We start from the raw sequence: 27477 nt of genomic DNA on the forward strand, positions 1-27477 counted from the left end.
TTTTACATAAATATCGTCAATTTATTTTTTAAACTTCAAGGAATATTTTTATTTTTGCATTAAATTTAGGAAATTGAGTAAAATGAAATAGATGGAAATAATGTGAAATAGATGTAATGCCTCGGTAGAAAATTAATCATATAATATAACGCTGCGTAACAGAAAATCAATAATGTAATCCTTTATTATGCAATAATTTTAAACAATCATAAAATTAAACAAACAAATCTTTTGGTTCAACGGATCGACAGGCTGCTATCAGACGCAGCACGAACTAACGCTTTCAATGTTGATAAAAATAAACTTTTACGAAGATCATCAGCAGTAAGCAATAGGCTAATAAAATATTCCATCTGGTGACTAATTCAACTTAAAAATATGACATTTTTATTAGCGAAGTTGCAAAAATATAATAATATGAAATAAATTTTGTTAAAACGAATGACGAAGCTCGTTCATATAGGATATATGTCCTAGTAAGTCCTAGCATTTTAAATAGTTTAGTCTATTGCAAAATATGTTTCTAAGACTTTTATTCCTTTTCTATAAAGTAATATAGTGGCTGAAGGTAATTAAATTAATAATCAAATTTTGTTTGCTTTGAAAAAAGGACCGTTTGAAATTAACTTTTATATGAGCTTTTAAGAAATGTTGAATCTAAAACTAATATTCCATTGATTTCAATTGGACATTTTTATATTCTTCATGATCTGGATGTGAGACAATTTGTTTTTGGCTTAAAATGTCTTTTCGAAATTTATTCCTGTGTTAAAAGGTCTAACATTTAAAAAATACGTTAATATAGTTCAATTTTACGAAATAGAATATTGTTCATCTTCTACGTTACAAACCGTTCGTTGATGCTTTAGTATGGCAAAGTTTGAGGTCTCTCAAAAATTACAGGTTTTTAGCACTCTGGTAAATATAGTTGAATTTGTTTAAATGTATAATTATAACATTAGGAAACTGATATACCGCTTGATATGTTTCAGACGTCTTTATCAGAATCTGTAAAAATTTTTGAACAGTTACGTTATGCTTGTGAGCATTTATTACGCACGCGAATCGGCAAGAGTCCGCAAAACCTAAGATATTTAATTGCTCTTCAACCCGACAAGTGGTCACTTTTTATTACATTGTCACTCGGTATGGCATATGTCTTTTATTCTTTTTAAACAATAACTGTATAGGTTAAGAAAATGAGCAGTTTATAAGTAACAAAAACATTTTTTTTTCTATTTCATACCCTATTTTATTTTTAATAATGTATCTGATATAATAAATTTAAACAGATTTCGTTTGTAATATACCCTGTTAATAATGACTGTTGGCAGCATTATTGTAATTAATAAAAGATGTATCTTTTTGCCATGTACTATGAACTCTAGTAAAAAATGATTTCATTTTGACATTAAAAAAGTCTTTAGTAGACTTTAGTAGAGTAAAAAAAGTCTTTAGTAGTCTTTTTTTTTACTCTCTTCTTTAGTAGAGTTTCTTCAGAATTTTTGTGTTTGTAACTTTTTTATATATAAGTTTATTTAAAAGATTATTTTATTAGGATCATATGAAAAATTTCCTAAGTAAAATAATTTATTAATGAGCTTTGTTCAGAAAATATAGTCATTTATGCAAATTATTAATGCCTTTTAGTTGTAAAGTGTCCTAAACCAAAATAAAATCACATTCAGATACGTAGTAGTTTTGATTCGAAACTTGATTCAACGTTAAGGATAAATTAGATGATTTCACATAAAGGAATCAATCATTAGGAATGCTCTAAGCTTTCTCATTTCTTACTATCGATACTCTTATATCTTAATTTAGGAAGTGTTTAAAAAAAAGGTAAATTATTTTCTGATCTCGAACAGTCGCTAGATCAGTTTTTAAACAAGCGTTATGTTCTAAAGAATAAAATAACTTTCACTTTTATTTCCTTCCTTTTCCCGAAAAACAGATAACCTTTATTTTCTGTTTACTTTACTTTCAAACATATTAAGCTACAGTAGCAATTACAGAATAAAAGTTAAAATAAAATATGTATTTTCACTTCAACTTGAAGTTACAGGAAAATAAAACTTTGACAAAATTAACGTCCGTTTCTTGAGTAATGAATAAAACTCAAATTAATTACGAATCAAAGTTTATATTTAAAGGCCTAACAACCTGGCTTCACTACTCCGTGACTCATGACATAATTTCAATCGAAGACCAATTCAACAACTCGTAGCGCAAGGTTAAGGGTTGGAAGCAACAGAGGAGTTTCAGCCCAGCAGGCCGAGACTGCCGGAACTCTAAATTTAGGTTTTCTTTCCTCATTAAAACTCGCCTCATTTACATTTTCTGCTGGAATAGGTAAAATAGTAGTGAGCAAGTGAAGCAAATTTCAGCCTAAAATTTAATGGCAATTAAAGTAAACCTAATAAAACCTAATTATTAATTACCTAAATAAAAACTGTTTAGCTTTCCCTCGCTCTGAAAAGTTTCTGTCTTTGAACTAAATAGAAAACTCACTAAACTTCAGTAACACAAACAATATATAACAGCTAAATAAAATTTACTAATTATAAAATAAAATTAAATTAACTTTATTAAAACTACATCTGCTAGTATAGTTCAAAATTAATTATTATTACCCGCCGCTACTTGTGCTGTTTCAGGTACTCAAAGATTTAAATAAATACAACATACAAGCTAACTTTGCTAACATTTCGTAAGGGGATTACAGCCCTGCGAGCTAACAACTATAAAATTCAGTCACCAAAAGTACTGGTCAACTAAATATTAGACTAAGGTAATCTTAGACTAAATACTTCTGCGTGCTGGTTACCTCAGCGCTCTGCTCTAAGCTAAATAAATGTTCGCTCGTTATTGAAGCTAATTTGAATTTTTGTGTCGAATCTAATTTGCATTATGGTAACAATTGACGGAAGGGAATAAAAAAAACGATGACACAGAAAAGGATTCAAATAAAAATATCACGTCAGCTAAAATAAACCATGCAAGCTACATAGCTTTAACAAAAGAAAACAACTTTTCTGTTTTTCAACCAGAATAAAAATCTAACTTTATTTAAATACATTAATATTTGGAAAAATATTCAGTCAGGAAATTAACATCGTAATAGTAGCCATGTTTACATTTGCAAGTGGACGATTTTTTTGTCGTAAAAAATAATATAACAAATTCATACAACGGAATTTAAAGATACGGTATCATGACTAATTCCTGTCCACACATCCGGCTGAACGAACATCAAATAAATGCGACGGTAGGCTTCTAAGAAAACATTCTTATCGACAAATCCGGTACTGATAATGCTAAGCTTTTATTCATGTAAAACAGAGATAGAGTTGAGTAAATTAAATACAACCAAAAATGCCATTGATTTACTTAAGTAGACTGCTTAAATATATCAGTGCTTGGAAATATCTAGTTGAAAATTGGATTTCGAGCTGTGAAGTATTTATCAAGTAGGACTCTAAGTAAATCTACAGTAATAATTAAGAGGTTTAAACAACTCAATACTGCACTTGGATTAGAATGATTCTTTCTCAGTAATATTTGCGTTCCCTATGTAAGTATATTAATGAATGTACCTCTCCATGGTTACTGAGTTTTTTTTTTTTTTTTTTTTTAATTTCTTTACCTATGTATACAGTCATGTCTGCCTAATGAAATTTCGATAACTCTGTAAATGTTTTAAATAATTTTTGTGAGCTGTAATTTTTTGATAAAACATTTTACCATAGTGTACTGCTGAGTATTTCATCTGGCTTTTGGTATGATTTTCATAGTTATAAATCACAGGTAAAACAAAAAAGCAAGCAATATAAAAATCACGATGTAGTTCTATAGATTAGATTATGCTGGCCGCCTAGACGGGAAAGTGGTTAGCGACCTGACTGCCGTGCGAAGAGCCCCGGCTTCGTATCTCGGAGAAGGCATGGATATTTCTAAATGTATAGTGTCTGTTTGACATAAGGGTATTCAAAATATGCGGCTAGCCGAAAGTCCTCTCAAGAGGTTGATGATAGGGAAGAGTGTTGCCTGCATGGTGTTCAAGGCTTTGACGGACAGACGCAGTCTATGCAGTACTCCTTGCCACTATAATAATTCGTTCAATAGTAATTCATGGATTCTGATTCAGACAAGTGAGATTAGTAACAACAAGGAATGTTGCTAACGGCTGCATTGTTTCCCTAACCTAGCAAAAAATGTTATTTGCTTCTTTATTCATTTTCATGTTTCGTATTAATTATAAATTTAATTGAGTGTAGTTTAAAAAGATAAACGTTTTATTTTGTATGATAAATTAGCCAAGGATATAACTGACGCATTTATTGCAACCGTAAAATTGCTTGAAATCATATGCAGTGGTGTCTGATTGTTTAGACCAGCGGTCGCCAAACGGTGGTCCGTGAAAACTTTTTGATGGTCCGCAGAAAAATTGGAACATTATTTATATTTTTATGAAGATTCAATTTAAAAAATGACGCGCAATAAAACCTATTTCGGAATATAGATTATACTTTTTTTTTTAATTTTAGCTACTACTTTTAGCGAAATTCCTATTTAGCGACTTTTTAGCTGCTTTTGCTGGTATATCTAGCGGCATTTGAAAGTGAGAGTTGGCATCCATGGATATGCTGCTGTTATCAATAATAGCGCTAACTGGAATTCTCTTTCCTTTTGAATTACAAATATATGCTATTGTGGTTGTTAATAACACAGTTTTTCTCCGTGTCAATAGGCAACACTATGGACTTTATGAGAACCATCTGCATTCTTGTTTATAATTCCATGACTTGAAGTTTCCGTTTTTGTTTAGTCTAACTGTTGATCGATGGCGCCATTGCGGAGTAAGCGATGATTATTATGTTTACAATAATTAAAAGTTGGTGGCATAACACTTTCAGTTCATTGATATTGCTTTACGTTTGTAGGTTTGTTCTTGCTTTTCGCGATGTTTCTTTTCAGTAATATGGAAATGTGAAGCTTTCTGTACAAGAAGGTAAGATTTTTGTACTTTCCATTAAATCTTCCAATGTGAACGAAATATGTGTATCGGTGAGATGTTAATATTGTTTTAATTGTTGCTCATAATCAGGTGCGTAGCCTGAATTTCCATAAGGGCATGCTGCTGAACACTAAATATTTCAAAAATTATATTATCAAAGGAAAATTAGAATTACACGCATTGGAAAGTTGAATATTGTTTTTGCGCATTAATATGTTGTTAAACATTGCATAATATGAAAATAATTTATTGCATTTAATCAATATTAGAAATTCCTCAGATTTAAGTTTTTTTTAATTCATATTATTGGTCCGCCAAGTATAAAATTATATAAGTAGTAGTGGTCCATGAATTCCTAAGGGTTGACGACCGCTGGTTTAGACTATTAGTTTGCAATGGAGTCTATGTAACTTGAAGTGGTTAGGAGATAGAAGAATAATCGGCTTCGAAACAGAGTATTAAGAAAATGTATGGCACATAAAATGAAGTCAGTAGCGCCCATATTACTTAGTGCAGAAAGTGAAATCAATAGCGCCCATGGTTACTTAGTGTAGTGGTTTTCATTATTGGCAGTTTTGTAAATTGAAGTACCTTTATTTTTAGATAAGAGCAGTATTTTCAGCTTATTGAAAAAATCTGTTTACATAACAACACTGAAAAGTTAGCACATTTCATTCCCTTCCCATCATGTTTTGTCCAATGCAATATGTTCGCCATTTGTCAACAACGCTTTACTTTTGGGTAGATGTTACCAAATACTTACATTCCTTCCTCCTATTCTAATTCCTTATTCTTTTTAGAAAGTTTAGCAGAGAGAAAATGTAACATCATGTTTTGTCCAATGCAATATGTTCGCCATTTGTCAACAACGCTTTACTCTTGGGTAGATGTTACCAAATACTTACATTCCTTCCTCCTATTCTAATTCCTTATTCTTTTTAGAAAGTTTAGTAGAGAGAAAATGTAGAGGCGTAAATTTTCTTAGATAAATTTAAAGGTGCTTCTTAGGAAGCCGACTAGAATTTAAGCTTAGGTAAGTGATAATTGAAAATTAAATTAATATATTAAAACTCGGTATTATTTAAGTTAATAAGTCAAATTTTAAATTATTGATTTATTTCAGCACTGAAAAGCAAAAAACTGGAATGAATAAGGGGGAAATAGCCTTAACTCCTAGCCGCTATTGGCATCGATATCATGATTTTAAATTTATTAATATTATGTAATTCGAATAAACGCATCTTTCAATTTCTAAACATTCACAAATTAAAATTATATTAAAAAAAACTGAAAAAAAAAAAAAAAAGATAGTTTCAAAACTCGAACTTCCTTCTTCCAGTTAAACACAAAAACTTCCCATCTACATAGAATAAGTCCGTAATAGAATAATAATATATGTTAGTTGATACAGGTAGACGTAGATTTCAAAGAAAAGACAACAAAAGTAATATTTCCACTCTACTCTTACGCAATTTTCTTTGCTTTTACTTTTACTTGCTTCATTTCTTTCCAGTTACTCACTTTATTATTTTTAAATTAAAAAAAGTGAACGGAAATTGGACATTATAATTCTTTAAAAATTACAATAAAGGCAGATAGTCAGTTTGTTTGTTTTTGCTTTGCATTCTAAAAGGATTTGTTCTGGATGACGCTAATTTACTTCAAGTGATTATCAAAATCTATATATGAAATCTCTATATCAATCTATATGTCAAAATCTGTATCTTCAAGTGATTTTCAAAATTTTGAATAAAAAATAGGTACGTAAATAAGGTTTTTTTGGTTAAAATCTTTAACACTCATAATAGCATTTCCATGTAATTTAACTTTGACTTTTTAACATAACTTATCACGAAATTTATCATAAACTAATCACGACTTATCGCAACATTCGAGCAGTAGTATGGATTAAATATCGGTCTGTGGCCTCACCAGCGGCCGAGAGGGAAGTCACTGAACACTAGTATTTCAATTCGAGGTTCGAATTCCGCGAAAGGGCTGCTGCATAGACGTTTTCGTGGTTTTCCCAATGTGTAACTTGTATACGATTCAGTTTCCTTAAAAAGTCCTCCACGAAGGCATCCCTCTTTTAGGCAGATAGCCCTTGAGCCTTTGCCGTACTCACATAAACCAAACTAAATATATATTGTCATACATATGGTCACTGCAAAATTTTTCGGTAAAATTTGGTAATGTGCAACGTTTTGGTAAAGCGTCAAGTTTTCAAAGTGTTAAATGTTGAGCACATTAGTACTATTCATATGAATTTAACAGCTGAAGTGCGTAACTTGAAAGAAATACATTTATGAGAGAATATTTTATAAAACTTCTTGTATTCGAATTTCTTAAAACAGATTAATTTAACACAGAAGAAATTATTACAAAAGCAAATTTATTTTCAGCTGAGGTTGATTTCTGCAAAAATTAAATGAAAATAGCAAATTATTATTACTGACCTTTTCTGCATACGCCATTCGCTAAACGTATAAAATTTATTCAAGTTTTATTTATTTAAATTACGCAAATTTAAATATATGAGAAGTAAGGATGTAACTGAAGAGATACCCTAAAGCCTAGATCAAGGGAAGAGGACTAATTGCTTTAATGGAAAGGGTAGTAATTGCTGGTAGGATTTAGGATGAAGAAGAATGGGTTGTATAAAATCGCACTTTCTCAGCTGAGTACAATTCCAATGCTGGGAAGTTTAACTATCACTAAGAAACAATTTCAGAATATCATTCGCTTTATTGAAATTCATTTGTAGTAATAAACCAACAACATTCTTCGTAACAAAACGTTTCATAATTTCGAGCATCTAGGACTGCAGTGGCCATCGCAATTGTAATTACGTAATACGAGAAATTCGGCATGTGATCGAATTCAGTATCGAAGTCTGCGATGCAACAAGCATCAATATCCTACTTAGGTAATAATAAAGCTTCAAATATCTTTTTAGAACTTTAGAAGTTTACGCCATTTTGATATGTTAAACAGTTTTTAATAATATATTTTCATAATGTAAATTTTCGTTTACATAAACACTCTATTTATTTAATTTTGTTGCACAGTAATATGAATATTGAAGGAAGTCAAAAAGTCTGACGGAAGTTAATGGAAAGATGTCTTTTAAATGCCGAGAGCCAACGAAGCATTCCGTAACTAAGCGCTCTACAGATGCCACCCGTCAGAAAGAGAGCAGAACAGGTGTTTTTCTTCATCATAGAAAAGATGCTTCATTCACAAATGAAGGTCACGCCTCGTACCAAGGAAATCGCTTGGGAAAAAAATCATTTGATGTTTCGTCTTTAGTTTTTTTTTTTTTTTTTTTTCACTCTATACCGCACATTTTGAAAAACAGAATATCCTGATACGAATACCTTTTAAAAGCTTGCAAAGCACTTTAAATGTAATTTGATATAAATATGACTGTGTAGAGACATTAGGACGAAGCCACTCTAGGAAGGTGGGAGAAATACCTTATAACTGTTTTGAAGAAATTTCATTAAATTAAATAATATTAGGTCAAAAGATATTTTTATGTGTTTTAGTTATTAATATACAGAATATGTTTCTGAATGGATGATCGTAATTTTCGGTAACGTATAAAAATAAAATACATTATAATATTTATTTTTTTCAATAACACTTTACATGTTTCGTTATTTTTATCTTCTAGAAAGGAATGCTAGGTATTTTTTTTATATCTTACATGTGCATGTAGAGAAATGTAAAAATTAAAATATGATTTTGTTACAGTACATTAAATTTTGAATGTGTAAAACTAGAACAGAAAAGCCGCTATTCATGGAGAAGCGCTATTTAAGACGTTTCAAAACTCACGAGTATGTGCTTTCAGAACCTTAATTTGAATTATTTACTCGTTTATACAATTTATTCGTTTGCTTATTATTTGTGTTTATGAACATGTTTAATATGATACAGCTTGGTTTATCTTCATAGTCTGACCGTATGAAATGCGATTACGGAAGTGAAGTGTCATTGACGGCCCACTGTATATGATGTGCTGAAATGAAACGTTATACTTCATATTTTAAATGCGCATAAATTATGTCAGAATGCTGCGAAAACTTACTGAATATAATCTCCTAGAGTATTAGAACTGTTGTGGTGAAGATTATTTATCATCAGTTCTACGGAGGATAAATACGCCAGAAGATAAACACCCACGTTCATAATTTAGAAACGTTTACGCACCGCAAGTGGCTTAAAACGTTCTGCAGGTAAATATCGTAGTAGGATATTCTAAGCACCGATATTTAAATTCTTAATGTTTCTACTTCATTATTGGACAGAAATCATTTAAGTTTGGAAATATAATCATTAATACTAATACTGCACTTTAACTTATTCTAAATTTTTATTTTAAATTTAAGTGCTAGGATTCTTCTGTTTGTGTTATAAGGAATAACATATGCTAAAATTCAAATATTTAGATAAAAGGCTGATTTTATAGGTAATAGTTTCGCAAGTTAGGCTTAATTGCTGATTTTGCTCGGGCACGCAATGACCTTCAGCTATCCAAGGTCATGGGCATACGGTGGGGGAAGGGAATGCGTTTGTTCGACGTGTTAACGTCAGCCTATCTTAAGCACGCGTACTTGAGTATCCGTGAAGTAATGACTGACTTCATTAAACTGTGTAAAGTCTACTAGTTTGATTATTTAATTTGATTGCGTAGATGACAAATCTGATGAAATGTTGATAGAAACACTTCCGATTATGCAGTGAAATCATCGGAAGTAATGCAATTTTATACGGTTATGCTAATCAGTCAATTACAATAATCAATCAACTGCTGTTGATGATCAATTGACTAATGTACCATTGTTAAAACTCAGTTAAAAATGTAACTATAATTCTAATGAAACAACTCAACTCTGAGACTTTCCGAAATTTCAAAATACTGCTAAATTTGTTGAAAAATTTAGCCATCGAAAGCTCAAGTCATTTTTATTCTGATTTATCTATAAGGATTCAGTAACTAGTTTTAATTAAAATCATTCCCTTTGGATGTGTAGAATTAAGCAGTGTGTTAAGAATCACTGTATTTTTATCAATTCAATTTTAATTTCGAGTTTCAAGATCTTCCGAGTAAAAATAGAAGAATGGCATTTGTGAAATTGGAAAATATAAGCAAAAATTCTACGGAAGTTTAGAAAATTATTGCAGTAATAAAAGCAATACATAAATTAATTTATCTTTTTCATTATTCTTTTAATGATTTTTTTCGTTGCTTGTTTGCTGGTAATAAGATTTGCTAATATTTTGTTTTAAAAAATTTTTATTTAAATTCCATTTTCTCATTATACTTTTTGTGTCTGATTATTATGTTCCTTTTCTTGATCTGAATAGCTCAATCATGACTTTCAATTTTAATTTTTACAAATATTTCGTCTAACAGGGTGATAAGATTTTTGCATGAAGCAGACGAGAGCAATTTTGGTTAGTGTGAAAACAAGTAAACATATCAAAAATATATTTAAGATTTAGTTGATTTTAATTGATTGTGTAAGGAATTTTCTTCCTCCTTAACACGCGTCTTTCTTATGTAATGAAAAGTACGTCAAGTAACATTCGGAAAGTCAGGAATTTGAATCCCTCAGAGGGAAAATTTTGATTCTTCGTATTTCCTGGCTTCAAAAATTTTAATTCATTTTACAAGTGTTGAGGGAATTACTGTGGTAGACGATAATTCGTAATGTATGGTATACCACCTGGATTTGGAAACTCAGTTTCTTCTTCCCCAGTTACCATTTAAGTGGAGGAGAACGTAAGGAATTTTCTCCCTCCTTACCGCGCGCTTCAACTGAAACTGGTATAGCTGGAAGCCCACCCGTCTAGTAGTCGGGAGGTTCGGAGTCCGAATCTTGGAGAGGGCACTACTGATTTTTCATGTTTCCTACTCAGAAGTAAACTTCCGAAGTCTACAAATTCATACTGTTGCGTTTTTCTTTCTTTTCTGACAGCAGTTGTTACGTTATTTTCTTCCTTTACGTTCGTACGGGGTTTGTGTGGATTTGGAGCGAATAACGACGACACTTGATGAAGTATCGAAACACACTTTATTGGCCGGTATTAATCAGGACAACTCCAAAATCTCGTTTATAGTCGTCGAACTGTTATAAACATGCTGACACGATCAGCAACACAGCTTTCAAGTTATCAAACAATCACGGTGGAGACAGCTCCACTGCAAAGCAGAGTACAGATTCTGACTCTGCTCTGACTCTGCTTGGTCGTTCTCGGAACTCCACGTACTTTCGAGACTCTCCACGCTAAAACTCGCGATGCACTCGACGACACACAGAGCACAGCTCCTGACTCTTCGGTTCAGTCGTTCCCGGAGTTTAATACACTCTCTCGACGATGCACTAATCGCGATACACTAAGAGACTCTTCGATGCACTCGACTACCAACTCGGCGCTAGACTTCGAGACACTCGCTCAGTGACTGACTATCAGCTCGCTAGACGAGACACATACACTAACTGACAGCGGAACAGCAGGGTTTATATAGCTTTCGACTTGTGTTCGAGAACATTCTGGGCTAAACCGGTAGTTTTCGTTCCAGAAAGTTCTCCATCCGTCCATGGCATATCGCCGATTTTGTCGACAAATGTTGCCAAACGGGCGATTTCTTGCCAAATGTGGTAACCCTGCCTTCCTTGCTATCATATGGCAACCCTAAAACTGCTTTGTGGGGAAGCCATCTTTTGTGGGGAAGTATTGTTACGAAATGTACAGGCGTGGTAAACACCTGTACATTTCGTAACAATGCCTATTCGTAACAATACCGCTTTCTTACATTAAATTCAAACGAATACAGTTTTAACAAGTTTTTATTTTTAATCAATAATATAATTACCCTCGTTATCAACAACCTTTTGCCATCTAATGTGCAGATTTTCAATCCCGGACCGATAAAAATCAATTGCTTTTTGAGTAAAATATCTCGAGAGGACATTTTGGACATCATCCAAATTTTCAAACTTTTTGTCACTAAGAAAATGTTGTAGGGATCGGAATAAATGGAAATCCGAGTGTGCGATATCGGGCGCATGTGGTGGGTACCTCTCAAGTACCTCCCACCCAAATTCTTTAATTTTTTACAGTGTTCGTCTTTCACAGTGCAGTCTTGTATTGTCGTGTTGAAGAATGACGCCTTTTCCGTTCACAATCGCCAGATATTTTTCGATTAAAGATTGGTTCACTAGATCCAAATTGTTCAAAATAAAGGTCTACATTAACAGTTTTTCCAGGTTTCAGCAATTCAAAATGAACAATTCCGCCAATACTCCATCAAACACCCAGAAGCGCCTTTTCGGGATGTAAACCCTTTGTAACCCCTATTAAAACTGCCTTTTGAGTTTTGGATTATCATATAGGACTTATTTTTTTGTCTCCACTAATCAATCGATCAAAAAACGTTCTGTATGGTGCCGTTGAAGGAATACGTTGCATGTGATGGATAGGTTGGCTTTGTTCTTTTCGGACAGATTATGGGGGACTCAAACATCTGCTTTGCTTACTTTTCCATTCTGCTTTAAATGTTCTTCGATGGTCGACCAAGGTTGGTTAAGAGTGTTTGACATGGATTTGCTTCCACTTCTGCCCTTAGCATGTTGTTGTCATCATGCGCAGAAACGACATTACTTTCCGGTCCCCCTCTTATATATATATATATATATATATGCGGGTGGGTATATGGACCAGTTTTTCATAACAACAACGTTCTTCTTATTTTTCATGATTTTCTTCAGTTGCTTTAAAATGTCTTCGTTACTTGTGTTTCTGTGTCTTTTTAATTTTTAAAGAGAAAATGTTTTCCTGATTAACACAGCTCTGAAATCGTTCACAGTACGTATCTTTAGCATTTAATTGTATTCTTCACCGCAAGGAACATTTTCAGGCTTGTTTCTATTTTTGTTGATGCTTTGTTTATTCGTCAAACTTCAAAACGGACAAATTCAATTCTTTTAGAAACGGAATTATCTTGTATTTAGCAAATAATGCAACTCTAAATACCCAGCTTGAAAAGTTTGGATCTAGGTTGTAGAGACATTAGGTATTTTTTGGAAGCAGGCAAGATGAAAAATGAGCAATCAACTTCGCCGGGAATCGAAACACGGACCTCTGGAATACCAGCCCAGCGTGCAGAACCATTACACGATGAAGGCACGATGGGAAAGCGGGAGAAATACCATATGAGGTTATAGGACAATACAATGAAGAAAGAAAAGAATCTTAAATCCTGGAAATGGCAAATTTAATATTTTTGAACTAAATGAGCAAATAGTAACATATTAAAAAAAAAAAAAAAAAAAAAAAAAAAAAAAAAACATGTAATGATCATAAATATGTCAGAATTTTTTTATCTTTAACAGGTTTCCGATTAATCCTAGAATGTTTTAATATTTTGTAAATCATTTACGTTGAAAAGCATTTATAATAGAAATTGCTTCACCTTTAAAGGGCACAACTCTTTCATGTAATTTACAAAATATACCTATGATATAGATTAGTTAGCTTCTACATTTGTAGAGAAAATCTTGGAAGCATAACTTAAACTATTATATCAGAACAAAATTAAATTATGCTGAGGACTCAATTTGTAAATACGAAGGAAAGGCATCAAAGTATGAAACGTGTATCAGACAAAATAGTCCCTAAAATATGTAATATTAATCTATTTTACAATTTAGCATTAGTCATCAGCAATAGAATACGAAATTCAAACGTTATCTTATGAAAAATATTTCTTGACATATACTTTTACAATTACGTTAACTGCGTAACATTTTTAAAATTTATTCTGCTAAAGATTTAGGCCATTTTGGGGCAAATAAACTGACTAAAAATTAGATTTTCACAGTCCGTGTGATTATTGAATTGTCAGTGCTTTTTTAAATACCACCTAACAGAATATGGTGTATTTACTAAGGTTTTAAAATGCAAATTAGTTCACTTAACAGTCAGTGTTTACTAGCATCTCCTTTTTAACTATATCTAATATTCCATTCGACGGATCAATGAGGTCGCAGTAAGGGAATGACGTCATCAGGAAATCTAGAGCTCCTGAAGCCTACTTGTAGGATTTTCCCTACGTCACGATGACATCAGTGTTGCTTCATCTGTTCTCATTAACTACGTTTTAACAAGTTATTCTCTTATTGACTAACTATTAGGATTATTCGTTTATTTTAGTTTCTTTAGAGCCCTAGCTCATAGGTCACGTACAAAATGTAACTTAAAATTTTACTTCATAGAATGTATGCATATTGTCCCTTTATATTGGGAGATTGTGTGTCTTTGCGTGTCCTGAAATACTGCTCCTGATAAAAAATCAGTATTTTCAAAATCTTGGAAATCATGCTTACACCTGCGTCTGTATAATATTTAACCTCAAACAGGTTCGAACTCGGGGCATGGAAGTCTATCAATTAGTTTGAAAAATTAGCGATAGGGTAATAAATAGTTTTCTTTCTTATATTCATTTTATAAGCATTCCAGATGGTATTATAAATATAGGTTAAGATCATTTTTCGTATTCTAACGATCTCCTTTCGTGTGAGATGTCTGATTTTTATAACTATATATCAAAAAGTTAATAATCGATTTGCAAATGTATCATAAAATGTATTTCATGCAGCTGGAAATTGCCATTACCTCAAATGAATGTTATGCTCTGATAATCCTTCTGCCAAGTTCATTATAGAATGGTGTCCAGCAATTTAGTTTGAAAGCTAATAGAAACAAGGTCATTGTATCCCTTTTCCTTTTTTAATCAATGCTGGAAAAATATTAACTAATCCATCAAAACCACGTTAATTTACCAAAGTTAATTACCAGTGTTGCCATTGCTCTTTCTGAAATCGTTGACTTTGTTAATCAAAAATTAAAGTTTTACAAAATGGGAAATAGATAATACAAAAAATTCAAAATTCGAGCTTCCAGGTACCCGTGCTCGAGTGGAGGATTACGTAATTCAAAATTTGATGGCTCTAGCTACCGTCGTTTTTCGCAATGCGAAAAACAAGCATATGTTACCGTGAAAGACCGAAATTGGAGAATGCCCACTTTCACCGGAGAATGTCAACATTCACCACGTCGGTGAAAGATCGAATATTGTATTACATTCTTGTACATTCGGACCCTCACTGGTGTATAGGCCGACAATCACAGATATGCTCTGGTGTAGGTCGAAAAGAGAGGTCATAAAGTGTCATAATAGCTAAAGTTGTTGCAATAAATAAGATTTGAATCACATAATTTAGTAAGTTTTTAATTACTATTATTTTATTTTCTCATTTACTCGTAGAACGTACTGTATAATTAAGTAAGTTTTTCACTTCTATTATTTTCCTTTCTCATTTTGAATGTACTGTGTGTTTTAAGTTCTTATATTCTTAAGTTCTTATTTTAAGTCTCAAGTGTGTTTTTTCGCGACTGAATTGCGGAGAAGAAAATATAATATTCTTATATGTTCGACATTCACTATTAGTACACGGTGAATGTCGACATTTACCAGTAAGTAAGTGTAAGTCAGAAATAAGAGTATTTGGAAAATATTTCCAAATACCAAGTGACTATATGACATACACCAAGTGACTATGTGAATGTTGCCATTCACCGGTGAAAGTCGTCATTCTCCAGATTTTGATGTTTCACCGTAAAACATACACTAATGCAAATTCTGCTTTATTTAATTTCTTTAAATGTAGTACATTGCGATAATATTTGGTGGCAACATTGTGAATGAGATCTTTAGAGTGATTCAACACAAAATACTGTTTCGAGACTAATAGCCCTTCAGGGCTAAAAACACCCCTTTGGGCGTAATACAAAATATGAAAACTTTCAGATTTTTTTTTCTTTCGGTTGTTTAGTTTTAATTCAATTTAATCTCTAGTTACAAATTATATAATAGCAGCATTATGCGCAGGAAACAATTTTAAATCTTTATTATGTGTTGTTTCTAATAAATTCTGTTGATACTTAATGAGTCTTTACAGAAATAGCATAAATAGCGTAAACTATGTTTAAATAATCAACAAAATACCGCTAATTGTAACAAATTTAAATTCTTATCAAAATATTATTTAGTCTCCGAGAAAAGTGTTAAGATTTCAAAATTATTAATTTACAAAGGCAGATATAAAGTGGCATATTTTGAAGCATTTATCATCTTAAATCAGTTATTAAAACCAGGAGCACATGCATGTGTAAAAGGATCACGCAAAATTTAAAGTCAAAGAAGATTAATTTAATAGAAAATCTCTATGCATTTTTGAAAAAAGAAAGCTCTTCTTACAAGAATAAAATATGTGGATAATCTCTATTTTATATTTGATTTTTGTTAGTCTTCCATATATTAGAGATTTACAAAAAATACTTGCATATTTTATATTTCTTCATTCTAATGTTTTTCAACATTCTCCTTCTCTTTGCTATAAAAGGGATGTGTATAAATAGTTGGCTATTAATCGATTTTGCTTTACATACACGTGTGTGACATATGCGGAGAATTCGTTCTCTACTCATATTTGTTTTGCATTTTATTTTTATCTTTCAGTATCTTAACATGTTTCTACTTTTGCTAGCTCTCATTATGTTAATCTTTATAGCGGTAAGTAGTTTTCTATCGATTACTTCAGCGTGTGTTAAGAGACATTCATGAAGTGTATGACATACTTTTCAATTTAAAAACCATTAGAGGGCCAGCTGCAAGCGATCTAGTCTCGAATAAAAAGCAATGCAGATTTTGTCCCAGATAAAAACATTATGGCGTACAATACTAGCACTGGCAGAGCTCCAGCGTTGAAAAGAAAGTAAAACTGCATGCTACTGCATTTTGGCAGAAAGTAATTAAATAAGCGCTTCGTCACTTTTAAAATTTATACACAGTTGACGCACCCTTTCTTAAAGAAGTTACTTCGACCTATGTAACTCCTCATTGACAAAGTAGAAATCCAAAATATTTATAGTCGCTTTCCTAGACTAGTGAATCTCGGATTTAAAATACCATGAATGCCTGTGGGATTCTGTTTGGGAACATATCCAGTCCATGTTTTTTCATCTTCATTCGGAAGACATCCGAGTAAAATACATGAAACATATCTGACGATTAAAGTGCGACATTTTTGTGGAAGTTAACAATGATTAATATCATAGCTCAGTTTGCTAAAAAACATTGATACGGTTATTTTACGAAAGGGATTAATTCAGTGCACTAGAATCGATATATTATACTCTTTCTACATATCAAAATTGTGAATCTAGTCATTAAAAGAGTGGCAACATTATATTAGCAAACCAAGCCAAAACTATTCAAAACAAAAAATGATATAAGCGTTACAATGTTGCCAATTAATTAAATTTGAGAAGATGGTGGGAAAAGATGTCAATAAGAAGTTCCCCAGTCTAAAAGTGCGGACCATTGGATTTCTTCTGAACTGTGAAACTCAGTTTTATTTCTTACACTAGGAAAACTTTTAATAGACTTTTTTCTTAGAGGGAAAAATCTGAAAATGTTATGTACGATTAGATGATTCATGTTATTTAACCTATGCGAAAAAACATCATAATTTTAGGTTCATAATTTAACGGACTTAAAACAAGCTCGAATCAAGAACGATAAATGCAGAAAATATAGAAACCCGATGAACCTTTGTTTTTTTTTAGTCCGTTATGGCAAAGCACGCGTGGGGTACCGGGCAAAGAACGGGATGCCTTTATGAAGGCTAAGTTAGTTAATTGATTAACGCAAAGCAACTTGAGGGTTATCTGCCTACCTTTATGAAGGATTTTCTATTAGAAACCGTCTTAAGCATTCCTTTTGCCAAGATTCGAAGTTAGATCAAAATAACAGCATTAAGTAGTATTAATACTTCTACCACCCAGCCGGTACAGTGACTAATGACCCTGACTGCCGTAGCGATGGACCTGGGTTCGAATACCGGAGAAGTCATAGTTGTAAGTGTCCGTTCCTTCATAGAAGGTAACGGTGGTCACCATTTCCGGCTCTTGTAGTGGCGCATGGCTAATGGCTGTTAAATAAAGCGCCCGCCATTAAAAAAGAAAAAAAGGGGGGAGAAAATATCTCTGTCGTCTGCGAACCTAATTTCATATGTTTCTTGATTGCCAGGATATATTTTCTAAACTCTTTGCCTAAGAATAATTTCAGAGATGATTGGAATATTTTTTTGCGGTATGGATTCAGACAGTTCACTTCCTTTACTCAAGACCTTATGCTTGTGTTGGAAAGCAGTAATACTGAAACTACAAGACAAAAGTAATCAGGAATCGCACGTTTAAATAGGAAGTTTTATATGATTCAGATTAGCACAGTAATACTTCTTTAATAAGGAATTCAGAATTCTATATTACAGTGTAGCTAGTCAAATTAATTTCGATCCGACAAAGCGCCCAAAGTCTATCTCTCTTAAAGGACGGATGTCTTTTTAAAAGATTTTATAAAGGAAACTAGCTCATATTCCTGTTATAATTGGGTAAATCAGGAAAAGCAGCTATGCAGCTACCACGCGCCCTGGCTTTGAAACAGGTCGAATTACCTGTATTCAGCAATTCTGTACCGCTCAGCAACTGGTGGGACTGTTAATGTGGTACAATTAAATTTTCTAAACGTCTAGTGTGATCTAGTAGATCATATAAACAATCAATAAAAATACATGATCTGTGAAATCTATTGCATCTGAAATTAATTCACTGTAAGGTACTTGATAAGAATTATTTGTTGATCAGTGAGAATAAATTCATTGTGAGATATTTGAAATAATACTCCAAAATGCTGTTTCCAAATATTTGCTGAGAGTTTCGAGCTTGTTAGTATGTAGCGTTTATTTAAAAGGGTAGCTAAATGAGTTTTGCTACTATTTTTGAAATAAAAAAAGTAAAGGTGTTCATTTATTAATATGAATGTTTACTTTAAGAAACCTGAAGTGTAAAAGTCAGCTTTAGATATCTTCAACTTCAAATTAAGGCTTTTAACCAAACCATTAAAGAAACTAGGAGAAAAGTGTAATACCTTAAATAGCAAGTTAATATGTTAAAATATCGAAATATCATGTCCTTATGCAAGCGGTCAATCTTCTGAAAAACATTTTCGTCAGAAAAGTCTTATTTCTACTTTTTTCAATTGTTTTTGAAAGAGATAGCTGGCTTGTGATTCCGTCTTTTCATTAAAAAAGAAATAATTTGTCAATTTACTTCCTATCTCATCATTCAAAGAAAGTAACACCAAACTAAAAAGTACAACAATAAAGAAATTTTGAAGCCTTTCATCGTCTAAAGCTGGAAAGAGAGCATACTTGACGGTCGTATTCAGGTTTCGCATTATTATCCACTCTTTATTACATTTATTACAAAATCCTTTTTAAGGCTATTATTCAAATACGAAATTCTCACGAAGAAGTAACAGCTCATTATCTGTCATCCCATAGTTTTTATTGCAAAATATTCCTTTTAAAATGAATTTAATAAGCTGGAATTGCGCTCATTTTTAGGATATATAGAATCAATAATGTCATTTCTAGGTACTAGATGCCGCAGGAAGAAGTTGATGAGCAAAATCTGGAGACGTAATTATTTAGTACCGAAACATCATTTGAAAAAGTCTTATACATGATGATAAGATTTGCGTAAAATCTTATTTGATGATATTTAGCTTCAGTGATGCCTATATTTAATCATTAAATGCTAGCTGTTATTTAAGTATAGATTTTCTCTAGCGTAGTTAGTTATTGCCAACTTTCCGCTTGAACTCACGATACTCTTCAGGTTAGAATTGGCGACTAAAGTGGTGCTAAAAGAGTAACGTTCTTTATATAACAAATACTTGTAGAAAATATAATATTCTTAATTTTGTTTCATATGTACCTTTAAGTTACCTTGACGTACCAGCAGGCGAGCAAATAAGACCGTTAAAACTTTTTAGTTCCACTCGAATTTAGATATCGGCTAATGGACTAGCTGTATGCACGTTTTTGTTGTTCTATGTGTATCGTGGGTGCAAGCCAGTTTCATTTCAGAATTTCTTCCCGAAGTCATCCCACACCAAAGGCAGATAACTCTAGTATACTTTATCCTAATCAAATACATCCAAATCCAGGTTCTCATTTATTTTAATGGTCACCATTAGGGTCAAAAGCAATTGCTCTTTCTTAAAACTGATTTGCATCTATAGTTAATTAGTCAGTTCCTTTAGGTTTGATACAATTGTAGACTTCCTTTCCAGTTTACTATGTTATGCTAGTCGTCGAGGAAGATTGATAGCTGTTTTATTAAAATCCCCAAAATCTTTATTTGAGTCAGTTTATGCAGATGAGCAAACACTGATTCAAATAAATTCCGTTAGAAAGTTCTCAACTTAACTTTCTAACGGAATCCTATCCAGTTCAACAAAAAATTTCTAACTGCTTTAATGTTAATTAATCAGTTTTCTTAATTGATCAATCAGTTAATCAGTTTTTTTCAATTTACTAATTAGTCATCGATTAATTCAGTACTTTCTTTCGTCTTATTCTAAACCATTAGTAATTTTACTTTATGATCAAAGAAATCATTATTTCATGAGCTATCATATACCGGAACTGTAATGTTTACAGTATTAGGTAATTTCATATTGCAGTAACTTTTGAATTCATATATATACATACTTTCTTAACTGAGAGAGCCTTACTTTTGATTTTTGGGTCATTCTGACATACTATACTACAGCTACATACACAGCACAAAAGAGCTTTCTACTCATCTGCACAATCGGCCAGTTTTGTTGCATGCCGTGTAAATATAAACGAGAACATTCTTCGACATCCTCATACCAGTCTCTTCGCAACAAATAACAACAATAATAAAAAGAAAGTTGCAGATTGTGCGGAAGAAAATCGATCCTGCGAACAAGAAGTGGAAGTGCGAGGAACACCCGCACGGACTATTTTCGTCCCTTTTTTCTCGCACGCGGTAGGCCACGGTCACGTGCCACAACCCCGTCACCTACTAATGAGAAACCTCCCTCCTACCCCGTCGATGGGCCGTCTGCCAACAGCCTCTATTCTGCGGACCACTCTGAAAAGAGTTGTGTTCTAAAGTTGTCGATGGTGACGGCACGGTGGATGACCTATAGTAAAATAGTTCTCGAAAATATTCTGCGATATTTCCAAGAATAATCATGTCCATTGGCCATAATGTCCGAACAATGAAAGGACTACAATACAGCTAAACGCTAAAATAGCGCTTTGACTATCTGTTCAATATATATATCTATATTTAATCTTGCTAACGTTAAGGTGAATTCTTATCAACTATACGAAAATAACATCTTAAGTATTAATATGTTCGGATTTTTTTCCAGTTTATCTTTGCCACATCCATCAATTAGATTTTCAGTGCGATCAATCAAATTTCGGCTGTTAGAGCTGTTTACATGGGAATAAAGTCACAGTATTTATATATAGAAACACTGTGCGGTTAACACCGTTAGGTTAGGGTAATTGTTTAAGACTGCCTTCGCGGATGATTTACTAAGGAAAGCTTTCTGACATTTGTTTTACATATGAAGAAAGACACGAAAATCACGAAACTTTTCCCTTTGTGATGATTTCAACGTGGGTAACTCTATCAGTGTTCAGCAATTCTATTCATTCGGCCACTTTTTTTTTTTTTTTTTTTTTTTTAGTTCTCAAAGCAAGGGAGTGCTATCTACTTGAGAGAAGAGATGCCTTCATAGAAAACGTGAAATAATTCGTATATAAATTATATATACGTTATACATGTGGGAAAAACTGAGAAAACGCTTACAACCACCTGTGCACTAAGCTGTTAAATATAAGTGCTGTTACATCCTTTAAAAGTAATAAGTAGTCTTTTAATCATAAAATCGCCTAACATTCAAGAAACATTTCAAAGAAGTATTTATTTTTACGTCCTTGTCAGAAGTAAATTAATTGTTGTAATCACATAAAATTTCGGGGATCATATTTCAATGGAAATATCCATTTTGATCGTCCTCGAATTCATTTAGATGGTTTTGGGCATGACTTACGGCCAGAAAAGACTCTCTTTTTTTTTTCTTTTTTCAAAACGGTTTGTAAAGTGAATTTAAAATGGATTCAAAAGGGATTTTTTGTGACGTTTGTACATATATAGATATATATATGTATCTCGTGTAACTCAAAAACTATTAGCCGGACGTAGACCTTTGAAATTTTGCATATGAGATTGTTATATCATTTAGTTGTGCAGCTTTCTTTTTACTGCAATGGGAAGTACCAAACGCATGCATATATATACTTTTGGTATTGCCGATTATATACATTATATATACATACTCATATCCTTACCCAGCTTAAAAGTCCTTAGCCGGTCTTTGTTTTCGCAATCGTTGGTCGTAGTCATATACGTCCAAAATACAGAAGTGTTTTAAATGGCGAAAATATTCATGTTTTGGCAATGTCAAATTAAAAAAATAATAATTTTCGACAACTAACTTTCTAGCTTTTAATGAAGTCTCCTGATTCCTGTACTTATGTTTGGGAATATTTTATGACCGTTATGAAAAAATAAAATCGAAAAATTTTTTACTCCCGTATGACAAAAATTGACCGGGATAGTTAATTTTAAAATCTGCAATTTTTGATGTCATTTTCAACTTGTTTCGAGGAATCAGTTAACCAAGTTAGAATGATTCTAGGAAATAAGTTTAAATAAAGTGCAGCAAAAAATGTGTATAACGTAAAAGGCTTTACAAGAAAATAATGTGTTGCCACGTCAGGTATTTTTATCCAAGTAACTGAACAATTATTATGTTTCCAAATGAAATATGTAGCTGTTTGTAATTTGAAAACAAAAAGTAAGCTGAGAGAGAAAAATTTTGTAAATTTACAAGTACGTTGACATGAACATACTCGCCTAAACGCCAAGTTTCTGGAATATATATTAATATAAAATGGCTCTTTAAATTTCCTTAACTTTTTCCAGTTTAGAAGTTACTGCAAGTAATACATAGCAAAATATGTTATAAATAAGATGTTCAGCTGACATAATTTCGTCGCTTCTGCGACTAATGCTCCATCACTGCTGTCATTAAAATTGTTATCCGTACTATTTAAAATAGGACATAGCAATTAATATATTTAATAGACTTAATGTTAGAAATACTAATATTATAATAACTGTCGGAGCGGTTATTATCATTTAACGTCATAAGAAACACAGAATAAACTAGAAAAACTTAAAAATCAAGAACTTCTTGAAAAATTCTTGAACAAATTTCTTGAATTCTTCCACAAAGGCGTTTTCCTCCTTAGGAAAATAGCTGTTCTTTTATTTTGCCGTAGTCGATCAAAAGAAAAAAAATATTGCTCGATTATCGCAAGCAAAACTCCAATCTCTTAATATTCTTATTAAAATAAATCTGAGGGCTAGCATTGTCAAATAATTTTTCTAATATATAATAAATTTTCGGAGCTCAGCATGTAAGATATACTCGTATTCTACTATCCTATATGTAACTTCTTCATTGCTTAAACACTTCTAGAGTCTCAAGAAACAGACAGCAATACTCCTCCCTGTCACTTTGGCTGAAGCGACCATTGAGAAGTTAAAGGCAATTAAATGGAAGCCATTTGATGTATTTATTAACGCGACGCTTTTGATTATATTTTCCTTGATTTTTTATGTAAGGTCCAACAGAATCTTACTATCTACCCAGTGTCATAAATAACCCTCACTACGCCCTGCTTCCCATAAGATGAAAGAGAATTATTTTATTATAAATGAAGACAGCAAGACAAATAACCCTAATGTTAAGAAGTATAATTGGACCTAAGAGTGTCGGCTTAGATTTGTCACAAGTTTTCATAAGTGTATTTAGTGCAATATCCAAGAGTCTTTAAAACTGGTGCTTTATTTGTTTTATTATCTAATACCCAGTCGACTAGAAATAAACTTTAAAAGAATATTGTAAATAATCGAATATAAAAAGTATTATATCATACAAAAATACTTGTCATAGTGCCTTTAAAGCACTGTAATCAGGGCCGTTCCTAGGCCATTGGCCTCCCGCGTACTTTCCTGAAATTGCCTCCGTGAAATTTTTAAAAAAATGCTCAGTGATTAATAAAATTTTTATTTCATACTCACTAAGTACATACATATGACAAACTGTGTAAAAAGTATTTGCATATGACAAGTGCTTACAATGAATTAAATGATTTAAATATATTTAGGTATCGCGAGAGTCCGGCCGCTCCTGATTTACGCCGCCCGCGTACTTCTACGCGCTGAACCCCCGCTAGAAACGGCCTGACTGTAATTTACCAATGTAATTAGTAACTGTAGTAATTTACCAATGTAATTAGGACTTAATTTACCAATGTAATTACCTGACTGTAATCCCCCCTAATTAAAGCAAACTTTCCAAAATAGTAAATAACAAAAATTTATCAGCCTTTATGCCATCTTTGTCTCAGACTTTAAATTCTTAATCAAATAAAATAATTTACCGGCTTTCGACCAGGATATGAAAAAAGATTTGAAAGTTACGTAGTTCAAATTGAACAATAAACTTCTTCATAAAATCATGTATCCTTTTACTTCTGAAGTATAATGTCCTTGTAACTTAATTATTTCATGTTTCCTTTAGAAAACGAGAAAAATCTTTTATTAGTACGAATGCTCATAAATAAGTTTTAGTAACACGTTTATTTATGAAATTTCGCGTTGTTCGATGTTTCTTTGTTTAATTTTTATTATAATTCTTTCATTTTTCGCTATGTCATAATGAAGGCAGACAACAAATGATCATAAAAACAAAATATTTTAAATAGCTGCTGTTAAGTATCCATTAAAAGAATATTTTGATCTGACAGATCTTTGTCATTTAGAAACATTGTTTTGCATATTGGCTTGAAATCGATTTAAATGATCTTGTTCTCGTGAAAAGCAGTGTTATTTAGTTATCCAGTTACCCATTTTTTCATTCAACCAACTTCTTTAAAATTAGTTTAATCTTTGATGTCTGTTGCTTATGATTTTTCTCACATTTTTTGGGCAGTTTTATAACTTTCCTTCTTACTGTATAAAGTTTATAAGTTAACATTTTATTCTGAGAATTTGCACAATTCATTTTAACATTTCTTCATCATTTTCATGACCATTGTATTTAAACGTCTATTGTTTGCTAACAAAGCTGCTTTCATTGGATAATTTTCATCACAAATTTCATATTACCTTGGATTTTTTTTGGGCTGTCAGATTCGTGATAGATCTTTTAATACCTCGCTTGACATTTTTATTTGTTACGCATAAGAAATAATTGCGATTTTTCATTAATGCATGTTTATAAATGATACGCGGTTGCCTTTCAAAATCCCTAATACACAATCTTCGTTTTGAGGGGGGAGTAAACGCATTTTTAGTTTCCCTACAATGTTTCATACGTCCTCAAGAATGCTAGCACACGACAAAAATCCTTATATAATAGTTCTGGTTATCCAAAAGACATGGTGATAAACGGAGGCTACGCATATGTTGAACTACTCGGGTTTGAACCCCGACTTAGGCATAAACTTTTGTGACTCTAGATTCTTTGCCTTTTGGCACACGTAAAATCAGTCAGTTCTGTTTTCTCAAGAGCCTAGTTGTACACAGGTACAAACCTATCAGAATTCACGGGCTTGAATTGAGATATACTTGTTAGATCACACTTGTGCTTTGAACGCAAGTACAAATGTGTGCCGTTGACTGTTCAACGGTCAAGGTCAAATGACGAACGAAGGCCAACAATTGATTTTTACAAGTGATCTTTCATGAAGTCTTTCGAATCGCTTATGTATGCTGTTTGGGCATAAGTAAACAAGTACAGCAAACAAATGCAAAAAATATTTCTTTCTATTACCAATGTGTTATATATATATATATATATATATTTCTCTCCTTTCTAAGTGTAATGAAAATCATTTGGCTGGTTTTGTATAACGAAAATGAAAACATGATATTTGGGACTAGTTAGAACATTTTTGGAACTAGTCTCTTTTGCCACTACGTAAGAACTCAATTAATAAAAAAAAATCATATGTGATATTTTGGAATTGTGCTACACTTATGAGACTTACGATTTCTGAATTTTAGAAATCATACTGAAAACGACTCTATACTGATATTTTTGCTTTGATATGTAGGTCTAATTTATCCAATTAAAACGAATTATACAGAAAAAGAAGCAGCTGAAGAGGGTTCTGTACAATCATAGTATGAGATAATTCAATAAAGCAAGATTCATGTTTATGCCATTCCAGTTTTTCAGAACTTTGTCAAAAAATTTATAATTAATGTCTTGATGAAGAAAAGGAGATAAAAGAAGAAGGCTGTAATTTTGTTTTTTATTCATTATTTTATGACCGTCTCAGCAGGAGCATTTTAGCTGTGGATTCAGCGATAATCCCTTAAGTAAAACTCTCCAAGGGCTGTTTCGCAATAGGTAGAAAGGTCAGGGACGTGTTTTGAAGCTTTATTTAAGAATACACAAAAGATTACAGTTTTAAGCTCCTCAACAATTACTGCCAGGGAATGTTAAAACGTTTTACATTGCTACCTAAAACAGAGAAAATGTGCATTGAAGTTACGGAAAAATGAAAACGTGTAGTATTGATTCTGATGGATATTATGTAGCTAGAATTGATTTTCGCAAGTAATTAATGTAGCTAAATTATTAAAAGAAAAACTTAACAATGAAATATATTATGGACTAATTTATGCTTCTACACCTGGTTTTTGTTAAATCTCATTGTGAACTTTAAACGAAAAATTAATAGGTATTTCAGAAAATGTGCTATCACATTATGATTGATTTAAATTCAACATATATGAAGGTTTTATGAGCAAATGGTGCAAACGATATAATTTATTTTGGAATAGATGTGACACTATCTCAAGAAAAGAACCCATTTTTTGTTATTTTATGAGCGAGATATAAGTATAAAACTGCACAAAATCTCGCTGATCTCGCTTCTTTCAAATTAATTTTCTCATCCAAATGCATTTGTGTAATTTCATAAATGCATAATGCGAATGTAAAGTTAGTGATACCAGTCGACAACAATATGGCGACATGTTTAAGAAAAATTATTGTTAACATCAAATTTTGGATAAAAATAAAAATTGTTTTAAATTATGATAAATTTTAAATTTTCATCAATTATTAACAGTGTTTGAAAATGAAACTCATCTGTTGTAAAATTTATTTTCCTTTCAACGTTTCCTTTCAACGTCAGTGTTGCAGTTTCATTTTAATCTAAAGTCATGTTTTGAATATACTATCTCAGAACTAAACCATCAGTAAACATTAAATACTTTCATTTATAGCTTCATTTCCTATCGCAAGAAATATTTATATTTATTATAAGCCTTTTAGTATGAGCTTT

The 27477-nt window shown here is 32.1% G+C and overlaps 1 protein-coding gene across 5 annotated transcripts in view; it reads left to right on the top strand.

Annotated features, from left to right (window-relative positions):
- The window catches only part of LOC118189844 (1-phosphatidylinositol 4,5-bisphosphate phosphodiesterase-like), a 163880-nt gene that overhangs the window by 14205 nt on the left and 122198 nt on the right, over nucleotides 1–27477 (top strand). Inside the window, exon 1 of one of the 5 annotated variants that reach the window (XM_035360519.2) lies at nucleotides 3428–3574. The exons of the other annotated variants lie outside the window; for them this stretch is intronic. The gene's annotated coding sequence lies outside the window, so the exon portion shown is untranslated. Of the gene's footprint in view, nucleotides 1–3427; nucleotides 3575–27477 lie in introns of those variants that run through there. 5 annotated transcript variants of the gene reach the window in all.

The sequence above is a fragment of the Stegodyphus dumicola genome, chromosome 1 (assembly GCF_044657685.1).
Source record: "Stegodyphus dumicola isolate Sdum_Otavi_A_Nest chromosome 1, ASM4465768v1".
NCBI lineage: Eukaryota > Metazoa > Arthropoda > Arachnida > Araneae > Eresidae > Stegodyphus > Stegodyphus dumicola.